Raw genomic sequence first — 12696 nt, 5'->3', positions numbered from 1 at the left:
AATTACACAGCTATAATTTTCTCCAGTGAGGACGCCGTTGGGCCTTCTTTTTTTTAAAGTAATTATCTCACCTTCCAGGACCCTCCATAAAACTGGGAGTTTAGAAACTGGGCAGTGCCGCTCCATCCTCTTATTATAGAGCCGAGATTCCACAGCCCTGAGGAATCCATAGTATTTAGCAGCGTCGGAGTCGGTTTGCCAGAGCCAAGGGCCCACTATTCCGGCCACCAACCTCACCCCCCCACCACTGCTAAGACCAAAGCCCCCCAGTGGGCCGGTCACACCCTGGGATTCAGCTCCATCACACTGAACTCTGCCCATAGGCACTAATGTTCTTATGTAACATTAGCCACAGCATTCACAGCAGCCAATCAGGTGTTTGTAGGGTTGCCACGTGTCCGGTTTTGACCTGGACCTTTCATTACCTTCTCCCTTGGGACCGGTGTAGGCCTTTACTAAACACATCGGTCATGTTCATATGAAGTTCGGTGCGACAGAACTGACTATATTGCAGGTTCATTAAAGTGCAGACTGGAGTAAACCAATCAGGAAACTTCACTTAAGCCTACAGGACTCCCTGTCTCTTAAAGTGTCCAAGCTTTATCCAACCTGTCTCTCTACAGTGCCTCTAACAGGCCTCTACCCTATTCCTACACACTCACCGACCCTATGTGGCACTACCCCAAAAATCTGACTCCTCGTGGGGACCTGAGACATTCGCAGACCCTCCCAAACCACACCCAGACCTGCCTATAACTCCTCCCACTCCCCCTCCCACTAACTCCTCCCTCCCACTAACTCCTCCCTCATTCTGTACCATAAACCTCTAAATTGCCCTGGAAAAAAAGACACTCGGCAGGAAAGAGGCGCAATCACATGGTTCTTTATTGGTGCAAATGGTTTTATCCCCCTTTATTTTGATTTAACAGAATTTTCACATTTTATCACTTTAATCAGCATTTTATTGTAGCAATAAATGTTATATATGATCATTTTCATTTCAAAATTTGATATCTATCAGAACAGCTAAAGCAATTAACTATTACAGTCCTAGGGCCTCATTTAATAAGGTAGAAACTGCTACATAGCAACAAATTCCTGCTACATAGCAACCAATCCCTGCTACATAGCAACCAATCCCTGCTACATAGGAACCAATCAGCACTACGTTTTGATCAGGTAGAAAATGAAAGCACAGATCTGATTAGTTGCTATGGGGAAGTACAGGGTCAGCTGATCCTCTCTGGGTAACATTATTGGTGTAATTGCGAATGTTTGTAAATTACACCCCAGTTCATTAACATTATTTCAGTCACAGTTAATTAGTGTCAAATAAAAATCATGGATTATTTCATAGGATACAAGGTAGAAAACACCACACATTTTGTATTTGCTTTCCAAGGGCAAGTTCAGGATGAGAAAGATAAAGAGAAATTCCCAGGGGGCTGCGGTACAGGGAATAATATAGAGCTGAACCCACAGGACTTGGTAATGGAACAAAATAATGTTTGTTTCAGCAATATCCCCTGATTGGAGGGAACACTCCTGCATTCCACCAATCAGCACAGAGGAGTGTAAGTTTGGCTTTTCCATACACTTTGCTCAGTGGAGCCCCCTGTGTTATACAGGGCAAGGGCCATATCTGGGGGTTTATTCTGAGAGGTGACGCTTAGAAACAGCTGTTTATGTCACTTATGGGTTCCCTGATATTGTTGAACTGTAATTTACAGCCGCCCCAACCTGCCAGGGCTGTAGGGCCCCGTTGGTCTGAGCTAAGGGTTGGTGCAATTCTGAGGCTTAGGGGGCTCTTTTACTAACCCAGGGCAATGGGCAAAGGGCCATTCTGGGGTGCAAGTCACCATGATATTTACCCACAAAGCAGGGAATCCTCAATTTTGTGTCCAACTGGGCACTTGGCTGTCTGCCCTTGTGTTCATAAATGAGCCCCCAGGTCTCAGCATGAAGGGAGCTAATTCAGCCCAGTCACCCCCAAAGGCCCAGTGTTACAGCTCCAGTAGAGACCAGCACTTTCATCTGTCACCCACTTTCCCATCTCCCCCTTTCCTCTGTACCCCAATGTCTGTCCGGCTCTCCCTGTGCCTCCCCTACTCCCACTGTCCTCTCTCTTTTGTCCTCTCCTCTCTCTATTGCCTACAGCCACCTCCCGGCCAATACTCCATTGGGCACTTTATAGATCCTGAATCAAGCCTTCCTCTCAACTACTCATGTGGAGCTGTGAGCCCAACAGGTGGGAGAAGGGCTGGGGGTGCCCAGTGCATAGATACAGGGATAGATGCCAAGTTGGCTGGGCCATGGGCAGAACCCCTCTCATGGATACACAGGATCCATACAGGGCAAATAATGCCAAACTCATGGGAGCACATGATCTGAAAATGGGGGGCACACCAGGAAAGACTGTAGGCTGGGGGGCCTCAGATTCCAAACACATAAGAGCAAACAGAGGACCTTCCCTTGGAACAGGGAGCGCTGGAAAGAGAACAGGCTGGGAGGCCGGTCCAAACTTCCACTGCAAGAAACTTGTATAAGAGTTCAGTAAGGATTTGCTGCCTGGGGGTCAAGCGCCCCCCTCCAGCAGGAAGAATAGAAAATCAGTCATTTGATCACCGGGGGATATATCTTGCTTCTTAATTAGGAATTCTTCTTCCTCCTGCTTGACTGGAGGTTTAATGATGGTGCCCATGGTGACCATGATGGTGCGGGTGATGAACGGGATGGTGCGGTGGGTGAACAGGATGATGAACAGGATGGTGCGGAGGATGAACAGGATGGTGCGGAGGGTGAACGGGATGGTGCGGAGGGTGGACATGATGGTGCGGAGGGTGGACGTGATGGTGCGGGTGGTGGGGAGGATGACCACAACAGCCTGGAGTGGGGCAGAGTGGGTATAGAACAGAATAGGTTAGTTACAACATGCAAAATGAATAAAAGGCACATACAGGGTGATGCAGAACCTGCCCAGACTCCTGTTTTACACATATTTTTCATTTCATGAAATGCCCTTTCCCTTTAGCAGGAAGTGTCTCTTAAAGCTTATCTGATTGGTTCAAGCTCTTCTGTCACATCAGAGCTCTAGAGGTTCTCAACCTTCCTAATGCCGCGACCCTTTAATACAGTTCCTCATGTTGTGGTGACCCCCAACCACAAAATTATTCCGAAGACCATTGGGAAATATGTGTCTTCCGATGGTCTTAGGTGACCCCTGTGAAAGGGTTGTTTGACCCCAAAGAGGTCCCGACCCACAGGTTGAGAACGACTGCTCTAGAGCCAATCAGATAAGGGTCTAGCGATGCCTCCTGCTGCAAAGTAATGAGATTTTGCTCTTCTATTTAGCCCAGTGATCCCCAACCATTGGCTCAGGGGGTAACATGTTGCTCTACAGTTCCTTGGATGTTGCCTCCAGTGGCCTTAAAGCAGGGGGTTATTTCTAATTTCCTTGCTTGGAGGCAAGTTTTGGTTGCATAGAAACCAGGTGTTCTGCCAAACATTTATTTTCTATTTATATAGCACCAATAATTGAAATTGGCTGGCCAACGGCATGAATGGGCGTGCCAATGATGTAGTGGATTGGGGAGTTGAAGGCAATCAGGACAGAGAAGGTTAAACAAGAATTGTGATGGACCAGGGTGGAACGAGAGGGAACATTGTTGGCTAGGAAGTTGGAATATTGCCCAAGTGGCAACCCTACTTGCAGTGCTAACTCTTGTGTCTCCGGCTTCCATAGTCCATAATAAAACACCAGGATCACAGCACAAGCTTCAACCAACAAGAAGAATTATTTGTGAGACATATTGGGTGCAACAAGCAACGTTTCAGCCTCATATCCCAGCCCTTGCCCAAGCCAAGTGATTAGTGTGACCATCAGTGCAGTAAAAAATGGTTCAACCCCACCCCTTTGTGTGATGTCATAGGCTCTGCTTCCATAGGAATCTCTCCTGGTGTCACATGACCACATAATCCAAGTTTAAGATTTTCACAGTTTAATCCCTAATCCCTATTGTCCATACATGATGCACAGCACGTTATAACCTACCACCGACACACATACACCACCGACACACATACACCACCGACACACATACACCACCGACACACATACACCACCGACAGGCACGGATATAATACAAATAGAAAGCGCTTACCACCCATGTCTCGCTGAGCTCAGCACCAACACTGAGAATATGTAGCAGCGATGGGTGCTCTATGGGTGCTCTATCAATGAGCTACAAAGAAGAGGAGAAACGTATTAAAGTAAATTCAAATTGGGAAACACCACACAATCACGCCAGGCTTGCCCAGATGGGACATGGTCTCTATGTAGTCCCATTGGCCACAAGGAGCCTTATTTACAGATCCAAGATGTTTCCAACTTAGACAACGTACTGAGTCTCCTCTTCTCCAGGGGCTTCTACTCATTTCATCACTTGGAACGTTATACTCGCCATTATAGCCTCCAAGCTAGGGGCACCACCTGCCCAGTTTCCAATCACTGAAAGCTCTGCCGTGTCATTGCCCCACCCCTACCTTTAATGTCACTCCCCTGTCACTGATGTCATTCTCCCCAACCCTATGACATCACTGCCCAGATTCGAAGAAGACCGAAAGGTGGAAACTCTACTCCAATGAATGAGAAGGTACAGGCAGATCCCTCTGGGCTCAGGTAATGGAGGCCAGAGAGTGAGGATGTTGCAAATGACCCCCTTTTATCACAGAATTCCATTGCATCCATCTCAGCCAAGGGGAGTTGCCCACCTTTGGGGTTCCTAAAAAAATGGTAGTATTTTTTTGGAACCCACATCCCCTTTAACCTATATACCCCCTCAAATGTTTGCCCCTCCTGTATGCCATCATGGGGCACTTGCGCATTACATATGTAGACTATGTGGTCACATGACACAATGAAAGATTTCAATGGAAGAAGAGGATGATACCACAATTTTTCCAAAATATTGACTTGGCACACATTAATCATTTTGCTGGATGACACTTGTGTTGTGATCCTGGTGTTTTGGTGTGTAATTTGCCCTGCAGTGGGGCAAGTACCAGAATGACATATGTATGGGGAATGAGGAGAGAAGGGGTAAGAAGAGAGAATGGCACATACGGAAAGGACTAAAAGAAGAGAAAATAATAGGAGTGGAGAGAAGAATGACACATGGGGAGGAAGGAGAAGAGTGCGAGTGGGAGAACTTACAGAAAATGTACTTTTGGTGTGGGAAATTAAGGGCAATTACTTGGGGCCCTTGTGTTCAGACTTCTGGCCAGGGCCGGAACTAGGGGTAGGCAGAAGAGGCAGCTGCCTGTAATAATAAAACAGTACCTGTACTTGATCCCAACTAAGATATAATTACCCCTTATTGGGGCAGAACAGCCCTATTGGGTTTATTTCATGGTTAAATTATTCCCTTTTCTCTGTAATAATAAAACAGTACCTGTACTTGATCCCAACTAAGATATAATTACCCCTTATTGGGGCAGAACAGCCCTATTGGGTTTATTTAATGGTTAAATGATTCCCTTTTCTCTGTAATAATAAAACAGTACCTGTACTTGATCCCAACTAAGATATAATTACCCCTTATTGGGGCAGAACAGCCCTATTGGGTTTATTTAATGGTTAAATGATTCCCTTTTCTCTGTAATAATAAAACAGTACCTGTACTTGATCCCAACTAAGATATAATTACCCCTTATTGGGGGCAGAACAGCCCTATTGGGTTTATTCAATGGTTAAATGATTCCCTTTTCTCTGTAATAATAAAACAGTACCTGTACTTGATCCCAACTAAGATATAATTACCCCTTATTGGGGCAGAACAGCCCTATTGGGTTTATTTAATGGTTAAATGATTCCCTTTTCTCTGTAATAATAAAACAGTACCTGTACTTGATCCCAACTAAGATATAATTACCCCTTATTGGGGCAGAACAGCCCTATTGGGTTTATTTAATGGTTAAATGATTCCCTTTTCTCTGTAATAATAAAACAGTACCTGTACTTGATCCCAACTAAGATATAATTACCCCTTATTGGGGGCAGAACAGCCCTATTGGGTTTATTCAATGGTTAAATGATTCCCTTTTCTCTGTAATAATAAAACAGTACCTGTACTTGATCCCAACTAAGATATAATTACCCCTTATTGGGGCAGAACAGCCCTATTGGGTTTATTTAATGGTTAAATGATTCCCTTTTCTCTGTAATAATAAAACAGTACCTGTACTTGATCCCAACTAAGATATAATTACCCCCTTATTGGGGGCAGAACAGCCCTATTGGGTTTATTTAATGGTTAAATGATTCCCTTTTCTCTGTAATAATAAAACAGTACCTGTACTTGATCCCAACTAAGATATAATTACCCCTTATTGGGGCAGAACAGCCCTATTGGGTTTATTTCATGGTTAAATGATTCCCTTTTCTCTGTAATAATAAAACAGTACCTGTACTTGATCCCAACTAAGATATAATTACCCCTTATTGGGGCAGAACAGCCCTATTGGGTTTATTTCATGGTTAAATGATTCCATTTTCTCTGTAATAATAAAACAGTACCTGTACTTGATCCCAACTAAGATATAATTACCCCTTATTGGGGCAGAACAGTCCTATTGGGTTTATTTAATGGTTAAATTATTCCCTTTTCTCTGTAATAATAAAACAGTACCTGTACTTGATCCCAACTAAGATATAATTACCCCTTATTGGGGGCAGAACAGCCCTATTGGGTTTATTTAATGGTTAAATGATTCCCTTTTCTCTGTAATAATAAAACAGTACCTGTACTTGATCCCAACTAAGATATAATTACCCCTTATTGGGGCAGAACAGCCCTATTGGGTTTATTTAATGGTTAAATGATTCCCTTTTCTCTGTAATAATAAAACAGTACCTGTACTTGATCCCAACTAAGATATAATTACCCCTTATTGGGGGCAGAACAGTCCTATTGGGTTTATTTAATGGTTAAATTATTCCCTTTTCTCTGTAATAATAAAACAGTACCTGTACTTGATCCCAACTAAGATATAATTACCCCTTATTGGGGGCAGAACAGCCCTATTGGGTTTATTTAATGGTTAAATGATTCCCTTTTCTCTGTAATAATAAAACAGTACCTGTACTTGATCCCAACTAAGATATAATTACCCCTTATTGGGGCAGAACAGCCCTATTGGGTTTATTTAATGGTTAAATGATTCCCTTTTCTCTGTAATAATAAAACAGTACCTGTACTTGATCCCAACTAAGATATAATTACCCCTTATTGGGGGCAGAACAGCCCTATTGGGTTTATTTAATGGTTAAATGATTCCCTTTTCTCTGTAATAATAAAACAGTACCTGTACTTGATCCCAACTAAGATATAATTACCCCTTATTGGGGGCAGAACAGCCCTATTGGGTTTATTTCATGGTTAAATGATTCCCTTTTCTCTGTAATAATAAAACAGTACCTGTACTTGATCCCAACTAAGATATAATTACCCCTTATTGGGGCAGAACAGCCCTATTGGGTTTATTTAATGGTTAAATGATTCCCTTTTCTCTGTAATAATAAAACAGTACATGTACTTGATCCCAACTAAGATATAATTACCCCTTATTGGGGCAGAACCCTTCCAGAAGTAACAAAGGCATTACTGAGAGAAGGACACCCTGTAATCCTCCCAGTTACTAGGGGTAAGGGAAATGCCACACAGCCCTGTTTAGAATGGTAATTAATTTAACAACAGGCAAACTAGTGAAGGAAGCTGAGCCTGTGACTAAGGGTTGGAATGTGAAACGCGTAATATCTTATTGAAAAATTGGTTGCTGCCCTGTACATGTTTATAGTGAAGGGAGCCAACCCTACTGGCCTTTATCAATATCAGTCTTGAACAAATATCACCATAGACAATATCTTCATAATATCTGTAATTGGATAGAGAGAGTTCCATGCAGGATGCTGCCACTTTGCAGAGAGATTTGACAGAATGGGAAAACTGGGCAGCAAACTGGGAAATGAGGTTCAATGTGGACAAGTGCAAAGTTCTGCCCTTTGGTAGAAATAATATAAACACAAGTTATACACTAATTGGGAGTGTTTGGGGGGATCTTTAATGGAGAAGGATCTAGGGGTTTTTTGTGGACAACAAGCTGTGTAACTCTAGGCAGTGTCATTCTGTGGCTACTAAAGCAAATAAAGTGCTGTCTTGTATAAAAGGGGCATTGACTCAAGGGATGAAACATAATTTTGCCCCTTTATAGGTCCCTGGTAAGGCCTCACCCTGAGTATGGGGGGCAGTAACAGTGAGTATGGGGGGCAGTAACAGTGAGTATGGGGGGCAGTTACAGTGAGTATGGGGGGGGGGCAGTAACAGTGAGTATGGGGGGGCAGTAACAGTGAGTATGGGGGGGGGCAGTAACAGTGAGTATGGGGGGCAGTAACAGTGAGTATGGGGGGGCAGTAACAGTGAGTATGGGGGGGGGGCAGTAACAGTGAGTATGGGGGGCAGTAACAGTGAGTATGGGGGCAGTAACAGTGAGTATGGGGGGGGGCAGTAACAGTGAGTATGGGGGGCAGTAACAGTGAGTATGCAGTGCAGTTTTGGGCTCCAGTCCTTAAGAAGGATATTAATGAGCTGGAGAGAGCAGAGACTGTCAAGTTTATTTTTTGAAGAAAAAGCACCTGCGAGGGGAGGTGATTTCTCTTTACCAATGTGTTAGAGGACATTACATATATATTTCCCAACTCTATATAAACATATGTGGGGGGACAACAAAGAACAAAAGCCCCCCACCTTTATACTAGAGGAACAGAATGATCACTTGATGGACTATTGTCTTTCTCCAACAAAATCTAACTATGTAACCAAACCAGGGGCGTTTCTGCCCCCTCAGCCGCCCAAGGTAGCTCCTCCAATGGCGCCCCCCTCAGCCCCCTGTGATTACCTTTACTGCTCTGGAAGAAGTCCAAGGGGGCGCATCACTATTGTAGAGTGGGCTATTGCTCTATCTGCACTATCTGAGCCAAATTTCTGTTTTAAAGTCTGGAAATTCGTCTCGTAAATTTGGGGGCACTGCTGCCTGAAGCAAGTGTCTCGACTCGTCCCAGAACCAAACCCAGACAGAAAAGAAGACAAGAACCCACCCTACGTACAATACAATATACTCATAGGGGGAATTCATAAACATGTTGGTAGGAAAATGTAGTAATGATGTTGTATAAAAATTATGTATTTGTGGCAATTTATTCAAGAACTCTTTTCTGTCATTTTTCTGCCTCTGCTGACAATTTTCAAAAAAAGTTGTTAAAAAGGGGGCGTGGCTATTTTTGTGTCATACGTACGACCTTTCTGAGAATTCGTCGCACCCACTGCATTTGTACAGACATTTTTCATAACAAAAATATTAGATGAAATGTCAATAGGTTCATTTGACTGTATAGAGACAATTTTATGGAGCACAAACAACATTTTCACAGCACAATAACAACAGTTGCTGGGTGTGCATGTAGGGGGGTGCCCGAGTGATTGCTAATCCACCCAGCATAGGTTTTAGTTGCTGTAGAATGTCATTTTGCAATTTAGCCACTAGGTGGCAGGGTTTTGCAAGTTTGGGAAAATAGGTGTAACAGAGACTCCAGCCACTAGAGGGAAACATAGGGCAGGAAGAATATAAGCAGGGGACCACACCCAGTTTGGGGCTATTTGATGGTAGATCAGCAGGATAGACAGAGAGGGTGTCACAGTGAGAAGCACTTGGGTAGCCAACACCCCAACAAGGAAGTAGATGGCTTAGGAGCCTTGGCTAAGTGTCAGTGTCAGGACTAGCAGAAAAGGCCTTCGGCAAGGGACGTTGACAGAAAATTCCTGTTCAGAGAAGGGCAGGGGGGCGTTAGAGGAACGCCGGACTGGTGGGGAGTGAGCTCCCAGTGGGGGTGATGATGAGGAAGGCTAGTCGGGGTAATTGCATTATGGGGTAAGCCTGCCTGTGTTGCCCAGCTGGAATGTGAATAAATATGTGTTAACAGCATTTATATGAGTGGCCATTTGTCTATTTGTGCTACATGTATAAGTCACTTATTAACATTTGGCGACATTATGACAAAGCCATAAAGCTATACGATACCTTGGGGCTGATTCACTAAGGTGCGATAAAACGAGCGCTATTTATAGCATGCGTTAAATTTTAGCGCTTCTTATTTTTTGCGACTTGACGCACGATTCATTATAGGATACTTGCGTTAATTTAGACGCGATGTTGTTTGCATTATTTAAGTCACGATGAGCGTTTTCCTTGCGTTATTTTCTGCGCGTGCGTTAATTCCTGCTGCTCTCTATATATTTTGCCACTTGCTATATTAGCGCACGATATTACACACGTAACCATTACGCTCGTAAAACTACTTTTCTGTAAATGCCCATTTCCCTGCAAACTGGCGGCTGCATCACTCTGGGGCCGACACACACTGAATAAATCCCACTGCAAAGTCCTTATTGTGTTGCCAAAAGCTCACGAACCACAATTTTCTTTAAGTACCGCCTGCCCCAAGTAGGGGTTAATTTTCGCACAGACTAATGGGATATTTAGTGCATCTAACGCTTCATATGTGTTTGTGAATCATGCGTTAGTATCATATCTATGCGAGAATTAACGCAATGCGAGGTAAATAACGCATGCGAAATGACTTTGATGAATCGGTACTAATTTATTGCGTGCTTTTTAACGCAAAAAAGCATGCGATAAGCGTTATCCCTTATGTGGATTTGTTGTGCTTTCGCCATTTCTACAATTTTGCTAACGATTCACTTACCGACACTTTTGTGAATTCCCCCATAGTGATTTCTGCCAATATACAGTATATACACGTATGGGCATATTGCTGGGTACAGATTGGCACCGGTCAGAGTGCCACTTAGTAACCTCCTTGTGCCTATAGTTGCGCTGTGTGCAAGTAGCCGGATTTACACAATGGCTGGCACACTTTGGCACAAAGAAACTACAGGATTCCCAAGTTGTGCCAAATGGATCCCTGGGCAGATGTTGTTATTGACCCCAAACACAGCGGCACATCAGCGCGGCTACATCTCCCCCATACTGTATATACCACACAGGGCGAGGGCTTTATCTGTTTCATGCCCAGACACTTATATAACAGAATAACTCACCTCTATTGTCCATGTTCTTCGCTTGGGGCACCGGCTGTGACTGCTCTGGGACAGGAGTCGGTTTCAGGAGTCTCTTTCACCTTCAGTGAGCGACTCTCTATATGTTCTTCCCTTTTATTGGGCTCCTTATCCAGTCTATATAGTTGTTTGATGTCACAACTGAAATTACCTGTTCAGCCAGTCGCTAAGCAGGAAGCAATAAACAAATAAATGGAATTGTCTGTATATTTTGTCAACCTTTGGATTACACCCAGTAGGTTAAAAGTCAGCATTGGTGAAGCCAAGGGGTACTCATTGTGGGGCAAGTAGCCTGTTCTTCAGTAATGTTGTATTTCTCTTATTCACAAGTATTAGATAGGGCTCCTGCGCCAACATTCCATGGTCCCTGCTCGTATGCCTACCTGAGTGGCATCTGGGACCCCAGGGACACATTATGGGGGTGCTTCCTGTCTACCTAAAGGGTATGCGTTGGTTACAGATAGAAGGAAACTTGGGGTGCCTATAGATACAGAATCAGATGATCTCATTCTAAAAATAATGTTTCTGGGGTCCAAGTGGTTGTGGGTTTCTGGAGTTGATTCCTGGAGTTCATTCAACCTCAAAACTGAGGCTTATTTCACTTACCCCATGGAATATATGGGGGTGGGCAGAGGTCTTCCAGATCGTTTCCAGGAACTGGGAATAACTGTGTAGCAGCAGGTAAGTCATGCCATGGAAACTGTCTATTAATTCTAGATATAAAGCTTGGGATCATATAGAGAAGGGTGACATCTTGGTCCTACTGATTTTTTTGGCAACAGTAAAGGTAATTTGCCAGTATGTATTTAAAATGAGGCAGGGCCAGCAAGTAAGGAGCATTGTGCCTGGTTCATAGCCATTCAATGGCCCAACCCTGGTCTTGATCCCAATGACTATCTGTGGCCCTTATTTGAAAACTGAGATCCACAAGGCACTTTCTGACCAACCGAATTCAGCCGGAGCAAATCTGCCTGGGGGAGTGGCCAACGTATTTGTGTGCGACCCCCGACACACTCTAGGCAGAGAAATTAAATAGATTTATCGATTCATCTAGAGAGGGTTTCTTCTGATTGGAGCTTGTGAATGGTTTAAAAAATCTTTGGGCAACTGTGGGAAACGGCAAAACTCTTTGCCAATCCAAGAAAATTGGGGTCCAAGAAAATTTTAGGTCCAAACCCCTAATTATAAGCATTTTTGCTTCTAATTAAGGGTTTTGTAACCTGAAATGCATGAGGCCTTGGTCCCAGACCGATGTACTAGAGCTTTCCTATTGATATAAATCTTCTTTTTGACTTTTTGACCTGAAATGTGACTAACACGTTATGAATTTAGGACATGGGAGTCGGACTAAATATGGGATCATGCCATCGCCTGACAAGTGAAGCAAAATAAACAGAAAATGTAAAATTTTATGTGAAGTAACAGCCGTTGCTGTTGGGGACTGAAGCAATAACAAAGCTATTATTGTTAAAGGGACAGTCACGGCGCAGGGTGTGTTCCTATGTAC

The 12696-nt window shown here is 43.7% G+C and overlaps 1 long non-coding RNA gene across 1 annotated transcript; it reads right to left on the bottom strand.

The window, feature by feature from the left end:
• Window positions 1-861: 861 nt before the first annotated feature.
• LOC100498598 lies at window positions 862-11293 on the bottom strand. Its single transcript, XR_001171160.2, has 2 exons — window positions 11172-11293; window positions 862-2884 (listed from the first exon to the last, which is right to left on the bottom strand). It is a non-coding gene; the product is annotated as an uncharacterized LOC100498598 (long non-coding RNA).
• Between the last annotated feature and the right edge of the window lie 1403 nt (window positions 11294-12696).

The sequence above is a fragment of the Xenopus tropicalis genome, chromosome 6 (genome assembly GCF_000004195.4).
Source record: "Xenopus tropicalis strain Nigerian chromosome 6, UCB_Xtro_10.0, whole genome shotgun sequence".
Taxonomy (NCBI): Eukaryota; Metazoa; Chordata; class Amphibia; order Anura; family Pipidae; genus Xenopus; species Xenopus tropicalis.
This window is presented reverse-complemented; position numbering and strand designations above follow the sequence as displayed.